The sequence below is a fragment of the Pinus tabuliformis genome, chromosome 1_2, assembly GCF_031772625.1.
Source record: "Pinus tabuliformis cultivar Carrire ecotype Pingquan chromosome 1_2, CPIR1, whole genome shotgun sequence".
Classification (NCBI taxonomy): domain Eukaryota; kingdom Viridiplantae; phylum Streptophyta; class Pinopsida; order Pinales; family Pinaceae; genus Pinus; species Pinus tabuliformis.
The window spans coordinates 1001487604-1001513637 of NC_142298.1; positions in this window are offsets into that span (position 1 = coordinate 1001487604).

Below are 26034 nucleotides of genomic sequence, written 5' to 3' on the forward strand. Positions count from 1 at the left end.
ATGCTTTGAATGTTACTATAAATGAAGTTTCCAATTGAATAATGCTCATCCCAAGTGAATGATTATAAACAACATCTTCCAATAAAATCATTTCAAGATGCTGGAAATGAAATATTTAAAATTACTCCATAAAGTAATGGAATATCATGGTCGTACTTTGTCTGACATATGGAACAATACATTTTTATCATCTAATGCAGTTTTGTATTCATTAACAAATTTTGCCAATGAATATCCTTGATCCCTACCAAATCACTTCAAAATCCTTGGTTAACCATCAATTCAACTTTAATTGTGAAGGCGTGTGTGCAATGTTGATTAGTGCTTTGTACTATTTGATAAATGATCTACAAAGCTTCATTGAAAATTGGTCACTTTGGATAGGATTTCTCCTAGGGCATTGTTGTAAGCACTAAAATGAACATATGACCACTATAAACAAGATTATTTATATGCATCATTTTTCCATTGCTGACTAATTTTTGGAGAAGGAACAAAAAACTTAAAACAGTTTAGAAAATATCACAAAGAGCTCCGACACCATTGCTTGAAAATAATTCTTTATTCATACTTACCATCTGCTTAAAATGAAACAGTCCTTATGCTACAAACTATTGGGCATGGAGTCTATGGTAATATATTAAATAATTCAGCATCTATCAGTAAACCTGTAACATGTGACTCGAACACTTATAAGTAGCATGCCCAAAACATTAACCAGCTCAAACTGAAGCAATCCATATAATGAACATCAACCACTTATCTACTAACTGCTATTGTAGTTAACTAAAACTATACCTATTAAGTGTAATAGGACTTCTAGTGGAACCATGTGACAACTAGATTGTAGAATATCACCTTGTATCCAGTTGAAAATTTGAAAAATATTTTCAATTTGAAACTCAAAATCCATAGGAAACTGATACTTACAGGTGAACTTAGAAAGTTACCTCCTCTATAAGGATTTGATATTTTTGATCACAACTTAGCGGGAGAAAAATATGTTGTTGAATGCAACCATCACTGAGCCTTGCACAAGAAAAATAGTAAAAGGATTTGAAATTTGGAACCAATGGAATTGATAACCCTGTGGAATCACCATTTAAAAAGAGTGGAACCGCCAGGTGAAGAAAAGGAAACCAATATCAAATTCCTACTCCTTATTCACCAGCAAGGAATACATATAATGTTTATCATTCTCTAGGGATAGGTTTATTCATTACTTTGATCCTTGAAAATAGTGCCAAATGTTGTATTTATTTCTTGAAGGAAAATCTTGGTTGTAAAACTGCGCCAAGAAACCAAATTGACCAAACTTTAGGTTCAATGTGGCCCTTGAACTAGAGGGGTCTCCCTCAAGTGCTATGAGGCCTTTTTTAATGTTTTTCATTGTCACTAGACATCATTCTTTGAAGCACAATGGCCAGATCTATGCTTTGTTGTAGGTGGTTGCTAATGATTATCCAATGTTTGCTTAGAAATAACTCCCTCTCTTGCTGAAACTTAATCAAAGTACCAACATCTGATTATGACAAAAAACATAGCTTAAAGAGTTTGGAAAGGGGAGGAATAAGAGAAATAAGGTAACGAAGTATTCATACTGAATACTTAATCAATCAAATATGTAAGCGTGTGTAGAAAACTTCTACATCCAAACAAATATACATTCAAGAGATGACAGAAGGTGACAATTAAAGATGCAGATGAATTATTTCAAACAGATTGCTCAATAAGCTTATCTCTATAATGATGATAACTTCATGGTGGGTTGTTAGGAGGTTGATACTCTAAACTAGCCTTGCCCTAGCTCCTATGTTACCCTGAACATATGCAGAAACACAATATGTAAGCACTGGAAAAACATACAGATGAAAAACAAATTCGATCATGAACTAGAACCAAAATACTTTAATTAAATTCCTGTAATAAAATTCTTTACAAAAATGGCATGGTTTTGCCATCAAACACCAACGCTTACTTATTAAAAATGAAGAAATATATAGAAAAATACAATATTCTAGCTATTGCTAGTCCGTAGGATACAAAATCCATAAAAATAATAAAATAAAGCTAAATTTAACCTATCTATTACAATGTTTATGGATATAGAATCAAATAATAGTCTAAAATAATGATATTCTCAAATAGTTTGCAAAAAATATAGGAACTACTAGAGTTTTGATTCTGAAATCAGTTTAATTGTGCATTGATTCCTGCCTCGAAATATGGGAACTATATTATGTTTTTTAGGTGTCTTTGACTAATAATTAATCCCTTGGAATGAAGGATTTGACAATTGACTATCTATTGATTTTATACGCTCATTCCTGGGATTGGTTACTTGAATATTGCCTCAAAAACTTCCTATAACTCTAAAAATGACTTTGTGATGATGATCTTCCTCTTTAAAATCTGAAGTTGTTGAAGTTGCTTAGTAAAAAAATCTATAAATTACCTAAGAATCTAGAAATGAACCTTGAATTCCAATTATATCCCTCTCATTCAAACATGCAACTAATTGGCTTACTCATATAGACACCTTATTTAAGTTTTGAAGGTTGGATAATCATAACTGCCACTAACTACTGTTTCAAGAGTAGGCTACTTTGTTGTTGCTGACCACATATAAAAGATATATTGTCACTTTAAAGCACTTGGTTATTATAATGCATTCAAAACTGCAAGTTTCACCACTTGAGAATCATTCGTCTCAAGTTTCTAAAAGAAAAATATTCAATCATAGAAGTTGTTATTGCACCTGTACTAGGAACACAATTCTACTTATTAGAACCAAAAACTAAGATTGTAGGAAAGGCTTGCACACTGAACTTATTCATCAGGTTCTTCTTTGAATCATAATTGACATGACCCATATTCACAATACATTTCATCTATTTGCTATAAAACGTCCTTAACTCTTATGATTAACCTTCAACTAAGAGAAAACTCACAAGAATATGGCATCCAACTTCACCTAGATCATAGTTATTCTCTAGCATATTGTTCAAGAGCTATCTAGGCTACTCTATTTTATAATTATGACATAGAAACACAAGTAAATTATTGAGTATGTTCAATCAACCAAGTGACCATCCACAAAATTTCCTTCAAGTGCAGCAACCTTCTTATGCCCATAGTAAATGACAGAGCCTTTGAAAGCATTTGTAACTCTACTTTGCTTCCATATGTATATCTTCCTTCTAATTTGAATTCTACTTTGAAAATCTATCCTCTGTGTAATTCCTTTCATTACATCTGCACATGAAACAAATAAATTAAAGAACACTATTCTTTTTTCGTTCTCCTTCAATCTTCAATAATGATTGTACAAGCCAAACTGGTTCTGCTCTTCATGAATGCAATGATTAATGAATTTATGAAAAGAGAGATTTCCCAAATAGAAATCTATTCACAAATGTTTTAACTATAATTAACATTAAAATGATGGATGGAGTTCCTTGAGGCAAGCTGGGAAATATCAAATATTTTATGACAAACTTAAAATTCATAATTTTCTCTAGCACTCAGATAATATTCTTGAAGTAGCAAGACATGTCCTGTTTTTAATATTCTTCTTAATTAGGTTTACGATCATTGCTCCATTTTTGTATTATAATTTTTTTGTATGTTGCAGAATGAGTGTTGGTAGAGTGTCTAAACTTAAAAAATTTAGACTCTCTATATGCTGAATAAAATCAAGTATGCCTAGGTTATGAAGAGCACCATTACTACTATATTGATGTCTTACGTTGTAGTTTTTAATTAGATTCTTTGTTTATTGAGAGGTATCCTGAAAATGATGGCTTTCCATACTAAAAACTTCACCAATCAATGCATTTCCAACATATTTTTTTAATCTCTGTATGATGTTTCTATTATGAACTTGCATGCTCCCAACTCTTATAGATCCACCCTATTGTGAAAGTTACCATATGATAATATCGTTAAAAGTTTGTGGTGTACACTATCCAAGAATGCTAATTTTTGTTCACGGGTGTTTTGTAGAAAACAGAATTGAACATATACCCTTCATGCAACTATCCAAATCTCTCTATCTCCTAACAATGTCTTAAATGATCTCACATTGGACCCATCCTACAAAACACCCATGTCTCAGAATTTAGAAATTCATCTATGTTTTCCCAGATACTGGACTATAAAATCATCTACTAGAAACACTACGAAATTTGTTTTTAAGTCAAATATAACAATTGTGCTTATATACTCATTTCTTTGTGGAATTAATGGATTTTATTCTATTATGAACACTTTGTTTATGAATGACCCAAATATAACCATTTTGATTTCTTTAGGGAATTGATTCACTCACTCAATAAGAAAATTTAATGTTGATTGTGAAATTGGCTTCCCTTTTAGTGTATTAACATGATGTCCACAAGGCCATGTGTAATCTATAGAACCATTGATTCCATGCTCTCCAAATTACAATTTCATGTAATTAGTAAGAGTTCTGTGAATCCTCCGTCTTGATCCACATGCATTGCGTAGTTCTAACTTCTCTATTGACTCATTACGCCAATATGGAGAAAGGGTTACAAGTATAGAAGCAATTTTTCCAATTTGAAAACCATCACTATCTTTTCTTCACAATATTTTGCCAAATTTCAACCATTCTACATGAAACAAAACCACACATCTACAATTATTGTCTCCCTTCAGCATGTTCAAACCTAGGGAGTGATTGTGTTTCTCCTTGTCAAGAAACGAGGTTACGTTATTTCCTAAACCTTCATCATCGATGGAACCTTTGGTATATCACATGAAAACATAAATCTATAGGTTGTTTGTGGGGACGGTATATAATGGTAAATGGTTTATAGTAAGGGGGTGCATAATTAACTAGATCATGCCACCTATAAAATTTGTTTGGTCAAAAAAACTAATTTCATAACCCCCCTCCATTAAAGTTCAAATAGCCTAGGGGGGCCACAATTTAACTCCACCCATTGATCTTTAACCTGTGACAGTTAACATTGAAAGTCACAACTACTTTTCTTGTATTCCTCCGTTGTCTTGGATGAATGAAACCTGTCTAGATTTGGGTATATGGATATTCAATTTTTTGTGATAAAAACTTCTTCATTCAAGAACCACATGATGAATTTATTTGAATGCATTATCATGGTTGTCATTAGACTTGAATAAATATTCTCGCCATATTTATAAAGTACTATATTGCATGCCTTCATAACCATAGATAAAAAGAAAACCTTTTGACAATAATCATTGACTTAGGATGTTTTTCTATTTGGCATAAGAAACATATCCCACGTCGATGGTTGAAGGAGTTTAATGATCTTTATGTACATCAATACTTTGATATTTCACGAGAGCGTTGTGCAAATATGTGCTCCCCCATTGTCTCATGGCTTGACACTTGATGTTGTGTGCTCACCTTGTAAACTTGGTTGTTGAAACCTTGGTGAACTTTGTAGCATGAAAAATAATATTAGAATTTTGGCCCCTAAGCTTAACTTAATTTTTCCTTTATATAAAACTTTAAATAAATTAAATAAATAATTTTATCAAAACATATGTAATATATATTTTAATAAAATTAATTTTATTTACTTTATAACTATTATTAAAAATGGCCCAAAAAAATATATAAGAATCACTTTTTCATTTCAATTTGAATTTCCCTGAGAATTTAGGTAAGAAGTAGATTGGTAAAAATTCAAAATAAATTTGTAGCCTTCTCTGGGACAAAAAATAGCTACATCACATTTAACCTAATATAATTTCATGTAAATTAATTAGAAGAAAAAAAAATATTTAACTTATGTGCATACATGTTGACTTTTTGCACTTTAAAATAAGTTTTCACCTAAAGAAATTTGATCCCTCTCGACACATGTTAGATCCATGCTTAAGATGGATCTATGTTGTTGTTATTGGTTTATTTGGAAAATTATAAGTTGATTAGGCGGGAAAAGTATGACATTTCTTTGAATTTAAGATAAAATTTAGGAAATATTGGTAATAAAAAGTCATAAATTCTAGAACTTAATAGTTGGTAGGTGCACTAGTCCATATAAATGCATTTTTTGTTAAACAAGTAAAGGTTGATTGTTTCTTTGGTTAATAAAAAACCAAAACAAACATTGTTTACTAATTTTGAGATCTTTGAATTGGTCTTTGTTTATACTGATTCTATGTTGTTCATACGTTCTAGTCATGTGATAAAAAATATTAGCTAATAGATTTCATTGGAGATGGATGATATAATTGAGTTTAAAGAACTTGCATGAGATAATCATGATGGCTATTTGGTGTTTTGGATATCCTATATCGGTGACCTCAATGTAGCCAAAGATGCACGAACTCCATCATTTGTATTTATTGATTCTTGGTTTGGGTTTGGTTGTTATAAATTTTAGTTTTAGGGATGATGATTTTGGGTTCAAACTAGGTTCCATAATAACCAAGTTCCTTGAAATTCAATATAGTGATTATTTTTATGGCATTAACTTGGGTATTTTTTCCAATTTTCAACCTGGTCTCCAAAGGTGAGATATGGTGTTTAGTTGTTGTGCAAAGGTCTTCAGGAATACACTAATTTCCTCAATAACTCCAAAAATTGCATTGCAAAGTCCCAATATGGTAGCAATTGGGGCCACATGTGCATAAATAAAAAAATAAGACTACGAAGGTATACACAATCCTAAGAACATGTATGCATTCCTAAGCTATGTTGAGGTTGAAACCTAGTTAGCATGTTGGCTAGAAACATAGGATTTAATGAGCCTTGATGCCCAAGAATGCACACACATTCTTGGGAATGAGTACATGTTACTGGGAATATGTATGCTCCCAAAAAACTTCACGTGTTCCTATGATGGACCCGTTTCCACTTTTGGGGCCATCATATTCTTACGAGGGCCCTTTATCTTTGTATTTTTTTAAGGCTAGACCCATTTGTTAACATTTCAAAATTGAACAATTAGAATAATAATTCAATACTAGTGAATAGGAACATTAGAAATATTATTTCCATTTTGAAATAGTAAATATCTAGTATGTATTCTTCATTTTGGGGGTATTAATTTTGATAAAATAACAATCACACATATAACTTTATACCTCAAATCCATAATATGCAATTTCATATAGTATTTTGATGATTATTTAAGCCTTAATGAGAAGGAATAAGAGTGCACTTCTAACTAAAAGAGAGATAAAGGGTTAAATTTCATCTAATATAATATGTAAAAGTCAACAAAATTGAAAAACCCATTAGCATTTTTGTACCACAAGAAATATATTAATATCACAAAAAATTGACCAACTAGCCATAATTTACTAGATGGATCAAAGTACGCCATTTAGGGCCAATTTTACCATAGTAAAACTGCTTTCACTATGAAAATTTACTTAATAGACGACATTTGTTAAGTCATTTATAATTAAACCCATAAAAAATAATTAAGTAAATCACTATTTATTTAATTATCTTCTAGGAATAATTAATTAAACCATTGTTTAATTAATATTCCTTGTCACATTTGTCCGAGTTATGAGAAATAAATAGATAAATCATTAATTATATTATTTTTCTCTATGAGTAATTAATTAATCAGTAATTAGTTATTATTCCTTGTCAAGTTTGACTAAATCCCTTAGGAATAATTAAATAAATCATTATTTGTTTATTATTCCTTAACCATATTCCTTGAGATGATAAATATATCAATTATTTATTTATTATTTCTAATAAAAGTTTAAATACTTTTTCCATCCAAACCAAATATAATAAAACATTCCAAATCATTCATTCTAGAATGGGGTTAATAACATTTTATTATTTCTCATTATTCGAGGATAACCTAACATTTTGTTATAAATAGAAGGGTTTTACATTCATTCTTGACTTTCGATCATTTTCATTGTTGCACTCACTGTTGTAAATTTGATTATTATCACTGTCGCACACAATTTTTCTTTTCCATTTGAGTTCTCATTGAGTTCAAACATTTTGTTTGCTGGGTTTTACATATTATAGAGGAGAGAGACTCTACAAAAGCTTAAGACATTGAGGATATCCAAGAACTCATCCCATAAACGGAGACTGCCAATAGTATTTTTTCCCTTCACACGTGTTGTTTAATAAAATATATTCTTTATATATCTAGTTTCCATTGGATCAATGAAGTTACTTGCGCTTATTTCATTCTATTGTTTAAGTATTTCTGTTGCATAGATCAAGGTTTTGGCAGCTTTTGTTTCCATAATTTGCTACAGATCTACATTGTTTAAAAATAATTTTTACTATTAGGGTTGTTTTTCATCCACAATCTAAAGTGGCTTCTTTTCGTACACCTTCGAGAAGAATACTACATAACAAATTGGCGACTCCACTACGTTTTTAATTTTGATTCACAAGCCTGGGTGACCTTCAATTTTCAGCTTAGGTTTTTTCCTTTCTCAGTCTTTTAATGTTTTTTACTAGCATTATAACCCTAGATTAGTCAAATTTCTAACTTCCATAAGTTTTCTGGTTGTTTCTGCAGGTCATAGGAACGAGACGCGACAAAGACGACAAAGTTTTCTAAGACTTGCTACTCGAGAACTAAGGAGCAGAAATAACACTTTTCTTCCTCAAAACTGTGATCTAGAGGTCCATGACGCACTTTCTGGCCCAAAAAGTGTGATATCCCCCTAAACAAGTTAGTACCTGTGATTTTACGGTTTCTAGGATTTTTTCTGAGAGTTGTATGCTGGGTTGGTTGACCACTATCTTAGCCCACTTAGGCCTTGATATAGTCCATTTCACTCATTGAAGTGGAATTTAGCCACTAAGGGTTTCTAGTACACTTCCACCTTTATAGGAGGACTTTAGCTGAGTAAGAAGTCTGAGTTTTTGTAGAGCTTTCAACCATATTTTCCATATTTGTACCCTTTTCATATCTTAACGATAGGTTGTTTCCATCCAAATTTTCATCTTGAACCTTGTTTGGTCATTTTAATAAGGAGTTCACCCAATACTCCTGGGCTACATCTCCTGGTCCAGCCTTCAATGGTGGCCTCTCTATTATGTCTTCAAGCAGAGTTCTGTTTACAGCAGTGAGCTCAATTTGAGCCTCACACACAACAGATTAAAATAACAAGAGCTTACTTGAACCTCTCAAGTTCTCTATGAGTACATAGACTCCCTCAAGGCTCTATGTCTCTGTCCTAAACTCTATCTCGGCATTTGCTTGAAATACTGCCATCTCCATTATGCTCTCTATCTATGGCTTTTAAAGCCAACCACGTTTCCTTTTCATTTCATATCCTCAGTTCTCAGTCTCCCCAACCTCTGCACGCTTTGAATCCCCCTGCCAGTGTTATACAATCATTGCCTAATGTATGGAGAGGAGGTGGCCACCCATTCTATAACAACAGAGTGCCTCGAGCCTCTGAACTTCTTGAAATAGCCACGCTTTTTCAAACACAGGGAAGATACATTTTAAACGAAGAAAATTTACCAAAACGTGATATATCGGACTTCAAAAGTCCTTAAATATAATTCATTCCTTTAGCGGGTCCACCTATTGGTCACTGTCGCTTATCGCATTGGCTCTTCCCTCTTCTCTTTTTGTTTTGACAAATGAAACTACGAAAAATATAAAAACACTATAAAATCTCACATACCGAACTTCAGAATATATACGTTATCACTTAATTTCCCATTGGGTCTAGTTCATCGGGTCGCTCTGATTTTGATATCGCAATCACTCATCGCAATACCCGTAGGCCATTATAAGCGCTCCTGCAATCCCTCGATAGCGATCATGTGATGTAATGTGGGTTATCGATCTACACACTTGATCGATGGTCCATATTAACTGCGCCAATCACCATCGCCATATATATGTGTTAAGCACCGATATTGTTGTTCACCATCGCAATTATTAAGTGGGTTCCGCCGATAAGCACTGATAGCCACCATCGATAGAAATCCATCAATTGGATCTAGACTGTTGATCGTGTAGATCCGACAGCTACTGTGTATTTTGTTGTTCCACCTCCGATAGCTCCAGTTTCTCTATTTTCATAGGTTTTGGGCCTCCTAAGAGTGTTTCTCTTCCTTGCTAAGGGTGTTCCTCTTGCGAATACTTTGATCTTTTTTAAAAGATCTCTGGCACAATTTTTAAAGAGTTTATTAAGACTTAGAGAGCATTCTCGGATCCATTTGGATCACGCCTTCCCACTGAAAAAGGCTTTTGGACCACCAAAAGTTGATTGTCAAGCATCACTTAAGTGAGGATATAGCTGCCTCACTTGCCCAATCTCTATCCATTTTGCATTGTTGGGGTTTGAACCTTTGAGTCCTAATCTTAGGTACTCGACTTCCCCTTTGCACGTAGTCCTCACCTTCCCGTCCAAAATTGTATCTTCCTACAGCTCATTAAGGTATTCAGGCAACAGATCATCAATGGAAGGTAATTGACTTTGCTCTTCAGGATCTTCAATTAGAGAAGGTTCAAACAATCTTAACTTTTCTGCATTCACTACTGAATAGATGTGCATGTATGCTGGTAGATCAAGGCAGAAAGCGTTCTCACTAATTTTCTCAAGTAACTTAAAAGGCCCATACCTTATTGGCTTAAGCTTCTTTCCTTCACCTTGCATTCTGTCCTTATTGATATATAGCCAGAAGTGAAACAAAAATTACATGAAAGCAGCCATAAATATAAAATTGTAGCATATCTCAAGAGGAGAGAACAAATATTTGAAGTGAGATACTTAGTATTTGCACATTTAAGGAAGGAAAGATTTCCTAAAGGAGAATATAATAAACTAAAAATGAAAAAATTTGGTCGTTGTAAAATCCTTAGGAAGTTTTCATCAAATGCATATGAAATTGATTTTCCACCAGGGATTGGTATACCTCCAATTTTTAATGTAGCATACTTGTACAAGTATCAACCATACGAAGAGGTGCAAATAACAGATGAAAATATAAAACAACAGATTCAATGTCAGAAGCAAGTACCAAGAGTAGATCCATTGCAACCAGAGAAAATTTTGTATAGGAGACGGATGAAGAAAACCAGGGTCAAGGAGTAGTATGAGTATTTAGTCAAGTGGAAATACCATCTAGTAGTTGATGCAACTTGGATGAATGCAACATTATTATAGAAAAGTGACAAAAATGTTCAAGAGCTCATGGGCAAGAGCCCATGAATTCTTTGTTCCTTAGGAGGGGAATCCATGAAAGTCAAATGACTGATGAGGTCAAAATATTTTACCAAAGGATTTGGTTCCTCAATGTGTGGGATTTGGTAAAGAAGTTAGGATAGGATTCCTTTTATTTTCTATGAAATCCAGTAAAAATATTTATTTGTTGAAATTGTTATTCTCTTTTGCTAAATTGGGCTCATTTGATCCTATCTTCAATAATTTGGAATGATTCCATACATATGTATTTATCTAAATTTTGAATTAAAAAAACTAGAACAGAGAGTGAGACCATGGAGGAGTTTTGTGCCTTGAAATTCTTATTCCCTGTGATTCTTGTGTTTTTGTTTATTCTTGAATTGATTTCATTTTTATGAAAACTAAGGCTAATATAATGTGGACAAAAGTGTAGGGGTGTGGTACCTTTGAATATGAGGAGTCTTTTGAAGAGAAAAGAAGGGAGAGTGTAGAAAATGAGCAAGAAGTATTAGAACAAAACACACTGTGGAAAAAAACCTTAGATTTTTTCCCTTTTAAAAATAGTGTGCCATTTCACAGGGTATAGGGAACATAACCTGAGTTATGTAAAAGTAGAAAAATTAGAAGATGGATATTCCCTAGAGAATCTTCCCTGAGAGTTCTAATCTAAGATGGAACTGAAAGTACCGGGGTGACATCGATGTTGGTGTGACGTGGAAAAGGCCATGAGGATGTGTCGAAATGATGAGGTGAAGTGGTGTTGTAAAGCACGAGAAGTTTGTTAAAATACTAAAATGGGGGTTTTCCCATTCCCCGTCCTGTCCCCTAGAAGTTTGTAGGAGTGCCACTTCGAAAAGTCCTGGGGTTCAACATGTGAGGATGGTAAATGGTAGGGGCTGGGAGCAATTACTGACAGTGATTATTTATGTTCCCCAAGTTCTATCTCCCAGGAGATACAAGGCCAAGCATATACATGCACAACCAAAAGTTATGGGGTTGGGGTTGACAAGTGACGGAGATCAAGCCTTGCAATTGACGGGAGAATTTCCATCCTTGGTTCTATCTCCGGAGAGAATTTTTAACCCAAGACATTTTTTCTTCTTTCAAAAGTTCTAGGGTTTGGGGCACTGAGGCCTGGAATAGTGAATGGTCACATGGTGGTTGATACTAAAGACATCAAGGGAATGAATGCATAAGTTAATAAGTCAATGAAAAGTCGAACTTCTTTGGTTTTTGTGGCTATTGATAAAAGGAAAGGCTTAAGCCTGGTGGTCTTTGGAGCTATACTTCCTCCCCTTTTTGTAATGATCAAGGTTGTGGTGGCTCTATACATATTGGTTTTAGCTTCTTAGGCTTGTGCCACTTGGGGACAAATATCCTATCATAAGGTAATGGTGAGACTCTTAATGTGGACTTGTCAATTGCGTGGAAAGCTAGTTCAAGAAATTTCTTAGTTATTCTCATGGAGAAATGAGTAAGATTTTAATTCCATGTATTCCCTATCCTCAAGTTCCCATCTCTAATTTTTTTCCTAAGGGTCTTTCATCTATTAATGATGTTTCCCAAGTTTCTAGGGTGGTTATTCCTTCCTCTCATATCCCCTCCTTTCATTCTAATAGCTTCCCTCTTCCTGGTCATTCTTCTTCTACTCCTACAAACCCCTCTAGTCCTAAGATTGAGTTTTTGGTCTCCAAAGGGTTCTCTTTGTCTAAGGACTTGGATCCTATCACCTATGTTCTTGTATTGAATTCCTCTTCAAGGAAAGGATATTAATTTCATTCACAAATAGAACTAGAACATAGCTCTACTTATCATGGGGGTGTATCCCTTGACCTACTACATTAGAACCTAACAAGATGAGAATCACACTGACTTAAGGCCCAATGGAAAGAAGTGATAGATATTAAAAAGGATAAACAAGCTACCATTACTAGGGCCTTTAAGTGGGTAATTCCATAAAAAATCTCCCTCATGAAAATTGTTGTTGATCTGAATGCAAGAGGGGTGGGGAGTGCTTGAAAATAGCTATCACTTAGAAGGATGGGAGAAAACCGCAATCTCAATATAATTTTGATTTAGGGGACTATAATGGATGGTTCATGAGCTAGAGAAGATTTTGAACCTTGGCTAAAAACGTGGGTTTATCCTTGGTGGATGTAGAGGTCTTTTTGGAGGCGTATTCATTAGATGGAGTCCCATTTTTAAAGTGCCTTCTTCCTATTAATTTTCCACTGCTCTATGTTATTTCAATTACTTTATCCCAATTCAGTTCTTCAATAAGAAATATTTTCAACAAAAGTTAATTCTTCCAATACTAAACAGTAATTGAAGATAGAACAGTAAATACAATGGCAATAGGAGAAAAGAAAAATATAAACGAGATACACTAATTTGGTCAAAGACCAGAGGAAAATCCCACAAGGAGGAAAACCCTTTGAAAATTATTCTTCTATTAAATTGTCATAAAATGTTCAGTAGACAGTATAATGAGCCCAAATCCATAAATAACAGTCAAAGTAAAAGTATATCAACAAATCAACCAACCAACTTCCAATGTGTTAATGATGAAAAATGTCAAATTTGGTCACTTGTCATAATCTTCAATTATGTCCAAGTCAACAATAGTCAAAGTGTGTCCTAACTAGTCCACAAAGTCATTGATCAATCCTTCCAAATAGATTAGTCAAATCAACAATAAATGCAACCTCAAGTGTTATTCAAAGTCAGCCCAAAACTGCCTAAAAATACCTAGTCAAAATAAGCAATTTCCTTTGCAGTCAAACTTGTGGTCTACCATAAAGTAAATGCTAGTAAAATAACCCATATCACCTCAGTTTTTGTGCCAGCCAACTTGGCCTCAAGAAATCAGAATTTTCTGAGTCAAAGCAAGTCAAATTCGGTCAAATGAGAGAGATAAACTCGGCAGTCAAGTCTGCAATTTTTCTTGTGGTCAACCTTAGTCAAACAACTCCAAATGCCTTAGTTTTTATGTGAAAATATGTGGCCTAGATAGACATAAATACCGTAGAAAAATTAAATTCAAACTCTCCTCCAAAGGTTGAAGTCAATGCTAGTCAAAGTTGCAGAACACTTTCGATTTTCAGTCACTTGTAATTTTATCCTCCTTCTCCTTCGCACGTGTGAGAAAACCCCTGTAATTTTCAAATGAATTGAACCCAAGAATAAAATAGGATGTGTGATGATGATGTCTCCAAATGCGGTTCCTTTACTTGTATTTATAGGCATTGGAGGAGGGGTCATATAGCTTCTCGATCGACTCAATCAAATGTGTCATTGTGAGATTGACTTCAAAAATATACTTTCCCTTATCCAAATTCAATTATTCAAAGGTCGATTTTGGCCCTCTCGAAAAGAGATATCTAGCCTAATGATTGGAATTTGTCACTGAGCTACCAACTTAACACATCCTTGTCTCACAACTCCTCTATTTTTGTTTGTTTTAAAGTTAAGGAGTTTAGAATAGAGTTAATGGTTATAAATATTTATGAAAACTATGTAGAAAGAGTCCCATTATAGGAAGGTTTTCTAGTGTCTGGTTCTCTAAGCATGCCTAATATTCTCATTAGTGGTGATTAAAATTTCACCTTGTCATTCAGGGAAGTGTGGGGGGTAAATCGTAGGCAAGATCATCTGAGTGGTTTTTACTCTACTTTTCTCAAAGACCACCATCTAGCAAATGTTGAGCCTATCAAATTATCCTTTACATGTCATAGTTTTCGTGCTAGTGATGATGTGGTCTCTAAACATCTTGATCATTATTTTCTATCTCAAGACATGATGAGCGTCCCTTTTATTTCTAATACAAGCGTTTATTTTGAATTTTTATCTAACCACATTCCAATCCTTTTTAGAATGGTCCTAAACAAAGAAAATCCTCCCACTCCTTTAAGATAAAATCACTTTTTGTTCTAAGAATAATATTTTAAAAGGACACTGGAATAATATTAGGAACACTTAGTTTTGTCCCCTTTCATTTCTTCCATGAGCTAGCTCAAGGAGAATATCTCAAGGACCAAGGTTCATACTAAGAAATGACTCGTCTCCTATAAGAAAAATGTCCAAGCATAGTTGAAAGAGCCGGTAGAGTAGCATATCAAAAAAAAAAAAATGAAGAAAGTGCTTTAAAAGTATTCTATGATCTTGAATTATCTCATATCTAGGCCCTAGAATCATCTCAATGGGATTTAATGGAAAAAAGAGGAACTTTCCTAGTGTTTGAAGACACAATATATTTGGTTTAAAGAGGGGAATAATAACACACAAACTTTCACTAGTTCACTTATTATAAGAAGAATTTTAACTCAATCTACATGTTAGACAAAAGTAATATTGAGAGGGGGCAGTGAATCAATATTACAGAAACATTAAATAATATTTCTACAAATAAAAATTATTCAAAAATTTTACTTTAGAAAGATATAACAAGATCATGCACATGAAAAACACAAACAATCATCACATGTAGACACTTTGATTTTAGGTGGAAAATCCCCCCCTCTAGGGAGAAAAAACCATTGAATTGTTTTTTGCTTCTATATTATCTATTGCTTCAAAATGTTATCATTTAAATTACATCAACCAGCCACCACTAGAAATGGATCACCCACCCCTTGACTAAAATCAAAAATTTTGGCCAAAACCAACTTGGAGCACCCACTCCTATAATAGACAATCAACAAGCACTTAGCTTGAAGTCACCACTCCAAGTACAAACAATTCTACTACAAGAAAATATGATTCGGAATTGAAAACATTGTTGCATATACAAAACTAGCAACAAATAAGCACACTCATGCAACCACAATTTCACACTCCGAATGAGAGAAAACTTCTCTCCCAACACACTCTCCAAATTGATCTTCAATCTCTTCACAAAACTCTACTGTTGAAGAATAATTTCTGAAGCACACATTACAATGTTGAAGCTTTGAACTCACTGCTACAATCACTAGTTTGTGCACATTCTCTACATGCACACTCACTTATGTTAGAAATAGCAACAAGAAATGCTATAAATAGCATTTCAAGTACCATTGTTGGACATAGCAACAAGGAATGAAAAATGGAAGTGTTAAAAATAGCATTGCTATAAATAGCATTTCGGGATACCTTCCTATTTTAGTTAGTCCCTGAACTAAAATTGAGAAGTGAAATTCGAATTTGATGTTAGCAATTGTTTGTAAAATAATTAATTAATTCATCTTGAGTTAATTAGTTATAGAAAATCAAACATGAAGTCTATGTGAAGACATGCAACAGTTTCTCCAGTGATTGAGGAACTTATCCCTTGATTGAAGAAGTTATCCCTTGATTAAAGGAGATCAAGATGAGTTGTACTTTGAGTTTTAATTAGTTAGCTCAGTTATCTGAGTTAAGTCCAGTTAGATTACCTCCAATCGTTTGTTGAACTAATTGTGAGTTCAATTAGTTAATGCATGCATGCATGTAACTGTTGCACTTCAGATAACTGAATATTCTCTCATAAGTAACTCATGCATGTCATTTCAGTTAGAGACCTAGTTGAGATTAAAGGAAGGGACAGTGTACTATCAGTTGGAGGAATTTTCCTATATAGGAAACTCATCCACGCAGAAGGAATTAACTCCTTTAGGATTGCGCAGTTATTTCAGAGGTCAGAGCAGTGTGTGAGGGATTATTACACACATGTGGAAGCTTAAGGACCCAGGAGAAACTGCACAAGGAAATAGGAGGCTTGGAGGACTGAATGAAGGCATATGTGTTGTCTATTCTGTCTATGAGCAGTATTGAGGGATTGTACTGAGATCTGGATAGCTTGTGAGCTAAAGCTTTGTGTAATCCTGAGATATTTCCACTTGTATGATAATATAGAGATCAGGGTTTTTAGTTGAGGCTTTCCCCAGAGTATTCTTTTGTGTTCATGTGTGATTGATCATGCATCATGGTAGACTAGGAGGTTTATGGATTTGATGTCGTCTCATCATGAGTGACTACAGATACAGGTACACAAACAAAATGGCACAATGACGGATGGAATGAACAAGGGGAGTACATGTAAGAGGACATGTTCACGAATATACAAAAAAATGATGAAAGCAAAGAGATGTGCTCGTGTACGGATGAGCATGCAAAGATGTGTTCGCAGATGGATGGAGAGACGAACATGCAAAGATGTGTTCACAGATGGATGGATGGATGAACATACACTATTCGCGAACAGAAGAACCTGTCAAGCGTGCAGACATACAAGCAAGGAACAACATGTGAATGCAACATCAAGCGAACCCAATGACCATCAAAGACCTCATGCACCTTGCCATGCGGAGGTGAAGCTGTGACACAACATGAGGACATCCATTACCCAGCAACACTGCAGCTTGACATGCACATTAGCAGTAGCACGGATGTACCAACACTGTCATGTCGAGTCTTGTCATGAGTCATGTGGTGTGATCCAGTATTGTAGCAATGATGCTGCAACTCCTGGGACTCCCTACCTTACTTTTCTCAACCCGGTAGTCCATAACAAACTTGGAAGCGACGGTGATGTATGCACAAGTACTAGCTCCTACTGCAGGCTATCACTTGATCAGCTAGCACAAGTTCGCTAGGAGCTTAAGCCAACTTCTATGAGTTCTTAGAAGAAGCTTTTAACTGTGATGGATGAAAGCTAACTCAAAAGAGGCTAGTCTACTTGGAGAAAGAAGCAGAAATCTGAAAGGAAATGCAAACCCTAGTTTTACTGACTAACCCTATTGGTGCAAGAAAAGAGATGAAAGTTGATAAAATGGATGCCACTGACTCTTGGAAAGGTAAAATTCATGTGACTAAGCTACTTCTAAAGGAAAATCTGGGAAAAGCATCTTTTTGTATTTTTGAGTAATTTGGCAGAATTATTATGTATGTGCTTTAACTATTTTTTACTGCGCAAGGGTTTATTGGCAAAATTAAATGAAGTGGGTACTTGCAGGATGTTGGGAAGGTGAGAAGAGGGCCTAAGGGGTCCCTAGCACCCTTCCAGAGAATTCCATAGCGATCAGATCTTGAAAAACTGCTCACGTGAACTTCTACAGGAAGTCTGTAGGGGTTCTATAGGAAGTTCTACAGGAACAACCGAAAGAGGATTTTAGAGGGTTGGTGGAGGAAAAATGGTGGGAAAGTGGAAATTAAAGAAGGATAAGGATGTTAAGGGGTCTACGACCTAGTAAATGAAGCTAAGGAGTGAGGGAGGTGGTTGGATTTGTTCAAGGATGGAGGGAGCAATGTTGCACAAGAATGTAGAAATTAGGGCAAATTGGGAAAGTGTGGAAAATGAAGGGAAGGAATCTTGGATCACGGGTTGGAGCAGGTTGTATGATGGAGGAAGGATAGGTAGGGATGTATTACAGGTGCTCTGCACACTATTTTCCAAAACTGATCGAACAAAGACTAGAAAAACCAGAGATCTATCTATTTTGACCTAATCTGACCTAAAAACCAGAAACATGATGAACAGAAGTTTATAGATAGGAAATCATGCAAGAGAGCTATGGAAACTAAGAAAGAATAGATCTAAACATGCAAGCACAACTGATATCAACTTTTCCAACTTAAAATCTAACACTAGCAATTGCATTGGAAGGCAAAAACAGTGTTTTTGTGGCAGCAAGTATGCCTTGGTCTTAGTTCATGGTCCCAAGGAGGGAGAAATGAGATCAAGGATTGCTTGATAGCCTTTTTGTGGATATTTTCTATTACCAAACTATCAAATCAACCTGAAGCATGAAAAACTATCTCAATCATCAAAAACAACCTAAGTAACAAAGCAAGATTTTAACCTAAATAACAGAAATTATTCTATGAATGCAGCAAAGACACATAAAAGTACACAAAGGAGGTACTGGCACTTGGGTTGGGCCCAACCCCAAGAGCTATAGCCTCCTAAGAAAGATCAGAGCTGGTGCAAAACTGGATTCATCTTTATTAATCAAGAAATAATAGTTACATCCCAAAAACTGTCTACAAGAAAAAGCTCGAAAATGTGCCGACACAGGGCTGCACTAGAGTGCAAAAATAGACTAAAAAAATGACTAAAATCTATCTTACAAAACTGAGGCCCTAAGCCTTCTTATTTATACAAATGGGGACCTCCAACAGTCCTCCTAAAATCAAGAAACTCGGCTTCCAGGAACTGAAGATAACAACAGTCCTACTTGACTTGCTTGGCTGCCCTTTGGCTTTATGCTTCGAATTTTTGATGGAGAATTCGAGATAAGGGCTCATAAATGAAGGGGACACCTTCCTACAAATCCTCTCCCTTGTTCTTCCATGAATTTGGCTGCCAAGTGCTCATTAAACCTTTGATTTTTTCTCAAAATTGACCAAAAATCTGCATAAAGCACACATTAGACTTTTTGGCATAATGACTAACCCAATTCACTCTATTAGCACAAATATAATATAAAATATGCAATAAACTAATGATAATGGTGGATTAATTCGAATTAGGAGGCTGAATGAGCCCATATAATTACCCATTTATCGGGCTCATCATCATGTCATCCACATCTCTATTGTGGGCCATATTTTCAATCAATGTAATGTAACATGGAAGTCCAAGAGACCCACTTGTCATATGAAGAGTCATGTAAATTTGAAAGGTCATGGAGGTCAAATAGTCATGAGGGAAGTCAAACAGCCACAAGGGTTAGTTTCACCCTTGGCTATAAATACCCCCTCATTTGTACATGCAAATGACTTTTCACCTTGGCTCCTCCCACATAGCTTTGAGAGTGTGTAATATTTTCTTTGAGGAGTAAGTAGTGGATCCAACACCCCACCCATGGGGTTAGTCATGTATGGTGTATCGATGTCTCTTTGAACTTTCGCTTAATTCATAAGCTCTCTAATAGGCCAGCACATTTTCACACGTGTTGTAATTGTTTGTAAGATTCATCTTGAACTCTTATAATTCATGTTGCTTTAACCTGTGTTTAACACTTGGATTCATTCAACTATTCTAATGCATATATATTAATGAAAATGTTTTGTATATGTTGTGAATGTTTTCCTGCCCGTGTTGGTTAGCTGTTGGGAATGGGTCCCTTGGGGATCAATTTTAAGGTTAAAAACCCAAGTTTTGGGGTAGAAGGCCAAAATTTGTATAAAGAAATGTAAATTCTCCACATTTTGTGGTCGCAGAGCATGAAGATATCTAAAGTAAAAAAGGGTTTTCTACCCTTAGTCTAGATAGGGTATGTCAGTTTTAGAGATCTTCCCTTGGTCCATGGACCATGGGATTGTATAAAAAGGAGGTCTTAAGAGAAGTCTAAGTAAGTAGTAGAGGGAAAGGGAAGGGAAGTAGGAGTAATGGATGAGTCTGTAAAGAGCTAAGAGCAAGAGTCTTAGCGTAGGAAGAGGATCTACAACTGAGTGCACAAAGGCCTAGGGTAGAAGTATGCAGCTGAGTGCATAGACCCCTGCAATTGTGTGCGTAGGGCAGATAGAGTCTGTATCGAGAATTCGAGTCATCAATAAAGAGAAGTATTCTGAAATTACTATGTACTTTCTATCTGTGTGTGTGTGATTTTACTTATGCTATGAATGTTGTGATTATGCCATGTTAAACACTGAGGTTATGAATTAATGCTATATTGATGCGTGAATCGATGTATTTCACTTTTTCATATGAACGCAAGTAAGAATATATTTTTATGCAAAGATAATTGTAATGCATGTTAAATTTAACCAATACTTAAGTTAATTTGGGTAGACACTGAAGTAATATTAATTACAGGAGTGCGTAAGCACCTGATCTATCTATTTAGGGTTCACCGAGGAAGATCGAAGACTTTCGCAGAGGCACCAAGGATGAATAATAGAAGTACATTGATAACCCCTAGAGGGCTTATTGATCTGTGCAAAGGTAGAGCGAAGGTCTAAAAATTGACATCACAACCATCTCAAGGTGCGGAAACTTGGTTCCTGCATCCCCCCATACTCCTTCGAGTGAGACTTCAGTCTGCGCTCCATGGATTGATTCCAAAAGGGCCAATAATCTAGGGATTTGCTTGGTTGCCTAACATTGAACCTGGTTCAGGGCCCATCAAGCCAACAAATGGTTCCATTGTTGGGATCAGGATCTGCATAATGAGATATGTGATGTTGTATCATTGGAATCCAACTAAGAAGGAGATTCGAAGGTTGGTTGGATAGAAAGATCCACGAATTTGCGGCACAAGAGAACAAGAATCTGCGATGGAAAAAATAATAGTGGTTGGATAGATATTTGTACACAAAAATACATGAAATCTTCTTTTGCTCCTTCCCAGTTGAGTTATAAGAGTGGATCACAAAGTTGGCAGACGACCAAACAAGGTGGAGACTTAACAATCTCACTGTTTGGACACCAAAAATAGTGCAGAGATTAGAAAAATCTGAAGATAAGATCGCACACACTATCGACCATTGGCTCAACCACATCATAGGAGGATTTGTGATAGAGTTCGCATTCAATACTTTTGTCAGTTACAGCGAAGAAAAGCGTTGCTTCTTTAAAGCACCATGAGGTAAGTATTTGAATTCACTAAATACTTGGATTAGGATGCTCTTGTGTGGAAAGCAGGTCATGCAATTACCTTGATGTTTGGAGCTACGTGAAGTGGAAGGTCTTTCAGGGATGGAGGAAGAAAAGGTCCTTACCATAGCCCATTGATCGAGCCTCCTTTGAGTGATGATGAAGGAGCAGTGCAATCTTATCTATTGAGCGTTGTTCAGCTAATAAAACAAGGGTTCCCGCAAATGCCTACACCACCTCCATCTTCGTCCCATCCATCCTCACCTCGACCACTCACCCCATCGCCCACACTACCCTCACATCCACCACTCACCCCATCACCCACACCACCCCCACCTCGACCACTGTTCAACATGATGAACTCCGTAAAGCTACCTATATTAAAGGGCATAGGAAATGAAGATCTGGACTAGTTTTGGTTCATCACAAAGGTTGTATGGGAAGCTTAGGTTATCATGGACGACCAAATGAAGAAATCCACACTAGTTAGTGCTTTGCAGGACCATGCACTAACGTGGTACATTAAGTACAGTACTGATAACCCAACTTCCACATTGGCAAATATCCAAGCTACGCCAAATAGAGAATTTAGTAGACCTAAGTCTTAAGCACAATCAATTGTGGGATTAAAAGAGATCATGATGAAGCCTAGGGAGACACCCTGGGATTTGGATCAAATATTGAAGTGTACGATCCGTGAAGCCAAAATGAACCTAACTGATGGATAGCACTGTGAATGGTTCATGGCCTTACTCCTAGCCCACCTAAGGGTTGCACTATCACAACAGAAGATTGAGACCCAGGCAGAAGCTCTGGAAATTGTGATGAGACTGAATGAGACACCAATGCAGGATGCTAATCTCGAGGTCAGCAGATTCATGCACAGTTGCAAAACCTTTGCCTCAAAATGAAAATTCTGAAGAAGGACAGAACAGCTCAGCTAGAGGCGCACAAAGAAGTTTGGTGCCTAAAATGCAAAGGTCAGGGGCATGACAAAGATCACCATCCAATCTTTGTAGACTATGTTGCAACAGGGTGACCAATGCCTCTATGACTAGAGGCTGTAGTAGGGCTAAGTGTAGGCCCTATGCTATGGTGTGCTATATGCCAGGTGGCTAGGAAACATGTGACCGACAATTGCCATTTGCTGCAGAGGTTCGTATAGACGCCACAACAACTCTTCTGGAATTTCTATCAATCAATATGTCATGATGAGTGCAATTGTCATAGTTACAAATTATTGATGGACATGACACATGCATATAGGGTGTAGGCAGAAACACGACCTCGTGACCAAGGTGTTGGGTGAACACGAGGTGAGTATTAGGGGCGTGACTGAGGCCAAGGTGGAGAGGGGATTCATAGAGGTCAAGGAAGCTAATTTGTTACAATTGTGGAGGCCTGGGACACTACGCGAGAGACTATCTGAATACAACTCGACTATCATTTTGCTATTGTACTCAGTTTGACCATGGAACTGAGGATTTCCCTATATTGTTAGCTAAGATTTGCAAAAAGGGGGCACAACTGACACAGAACCTCCAGATGATGAGGGTTGAGCCTTGTGAGGAAGACCCTAAGGTAAACATTATGTTGTGAATCAGAACGACGACTGGGGGTGATAAAGGGAAGCAACATGCAGAAGGTGAATGGGTCCACAAAGCTCCAAAAAGGAGACTGGGTTTGATTTGGAGAGTGCAAAAGAAACAATCATGGAAGCAAAGAAAAGCTTCAATGAGGACTCTACCTTAGGAAGTCAAGAGAAGTCAGTTGAGGAAATGGACCCATCCATGATTACCATGTTCTTAGAGAACTACATGAAACTACTCCATGATAGTAAGGCTGTGAATGGCCTGTAGGAACTGATCAATTGGTGCGCTAGAAATGACGGTGCTACTGGAGAATCGCGCGTAGTCAGAAAGCTTGGCAAGCATAAGGCAAGGACTTAGCGTGAGATGAGACTCACCGGGTAGATAGGGGAATGCGAAATGGACCAAGTTATCTTGGATCTGGGGTCCAATGCGAATGTTTTACCAAAACATACATGGGAAAGAATGGGGAGACCTATACTCCAGTGGTCTCTGATCCAGTTGAGGATGGCGAATCAATAGAAAATTATCTCAACGGGGAGTCCGTAGGGGGTAACAGTTGACATCAAAGGCACGAGCGCACTAGCAGATTTTGAAGTAATAGAGATTGTAGATGATAGCAATCTCTACCTAGTGCTCCTTGGAATCAATTGGGCCACTGACATGAATGTGGTAATCAACCTAAAGAAACGAAATATGATATTTGAAAAGAAATCGCTCCACATAGTGGTGCCACTAGATCCTGCAGAAGGACTGCACTATACAGAACGAGTCCATGATTATGAAAGTGATGACAATTGGACCAGATTTACAAGATAACATCATGATACCATGATTGGGTAAATCTGATAGCAAATGAACGTATCACATGGGACCACGAGAGCTCCTGCACATCATATTTGAACAAAGAATTAGAGCACTGATGTTGATTGCTTTTTGGATGCACTTGAGAGAGAAGTGTCAGAGAAGCATCACTTCCAAGCCTTGGATTGGGCACTGCACAATACGCCAACAAGATGGTGGGGTACGCACAAGGATAATTTTGGCAATTGGCATGACTATAGGAGGATGAGGAGAATACGTTTTGGACAAATGAAAGTATGGATGGCAGACAAGTATGATGGAAGGGATGATCTGCATGATCACCTGGCCAAATTGACTAAGGCTTATGGAGTGGAGCCCCAGCTGAATGGGTGCATCTGTTTTGTCATACCTTGGATGTCATACCAATGAATTGGTACTTGGAAACAAAGCTCTGGCATGGCACTAAAGAATGGGACATCTTGTTCCAGGGGTTTATAATGACATTCAACTTTGAGGATGGGTTTGACTATATTGTTGCAGCACTACAAGAGGTTAAAGCAGCGATATTTAGGATATTGTAGGATCCTTTGAACCTAATTCAACCTAATTGGACTACCCAACTGAACCATGCACTAGAATGCTATAACATGACCACTGAAGAAGATGACGAGGATCCCAGAAAAATTAATATTCTGGAAATCGAGGGTAATTGTGAGGTTGAAGGTCTATAGATAGAAGATCTAGACATAACCACGCCATTGAAAACTAGGTAGGTCAACATTCTCACAGAGGCGGAGCTGAAATCTACAAAGATTGGGGACTATTGAGACGATGCAACAGTAGACAAGGTCACTGAACTCCTCTGCGAATATCAGGATTTGTTCCCCACAAAGTTTTTTGATCTAAAGGGAATAATAGGAGGCCTAGTTGTCATGAAGATCACCTTGAAACCAGATGCAAAACCTGTGAAACAAAGACCTTGCTGCATTAATCCGAAGTATAAGGAAAGGGTCCACGTTGAGTTAGATAAGATGCTCATGGCAAGAATTATTGAACCAGTGAAAGAATCTGATTGTGTAAGCCCAATAGTGGTTCAGGAAAAGAAACAGAAAGAAGAAATAAGGATATGTGTGGATCTCTGAAAATTGAATGATGCTTGTGTGCATGATCCTTTCCCAACCATGTTCACTAACGAGATCTTAGATAATGTAGGCGAACAAGAAGCATACTCTTTCACTCATGGGTTCTCTGGGTACCATCAGATCAAAATAGTGCCTAAGGATAGAAGCAAGACGACCTTCGTGACTGAATGGGGATGTTTTCAATACACTATGATTCCTTTTGGGTTGAAGAATGCACCAGCAATCTTTTCACACGTAGTCATTGCGGCATTCAAAGACTTCATTCATAAGTTTCTAGAGGTATACTTTGACGATTGGACAGTGTTTGGATTGGTCAAATGCCATGTGGCAAGTCTGTGCTTGATGCTAGATAGATGTAGGCAATACCAGATCACACTCAATTTGAAGAAGTGTCTGTTTTGTGTGCCTTTTAGGATCTTACTGGGTCATGTGTTATGCCAACAAGGATTGATGGTAGACCTTGCGAAGATCGTGATGATAATCAACTTGGAGGTGCTGAGGAATGTGAAACAAATGCGCGCAACTCTAGGGAATATCGGATACTATAGGAAGTTCATCAAGAGCTATGCCCAAATCACCGTGACTATGGAGAAATTGTTGAAAAAGGATGCTATGTTCTGTTGGAATGATGAATGTCAGAAGAGCTTGGATGTGTTGAAAGAGAAAATGGTCACTGCACCAATCCTAGTCTTCCCAGACTGGAAGAAGGAATTTCATGTGGATGTGGATGCATCATGTATTGCACTAGGGGCTATGCTAACACAGGTTGCTAAAGGAGAAC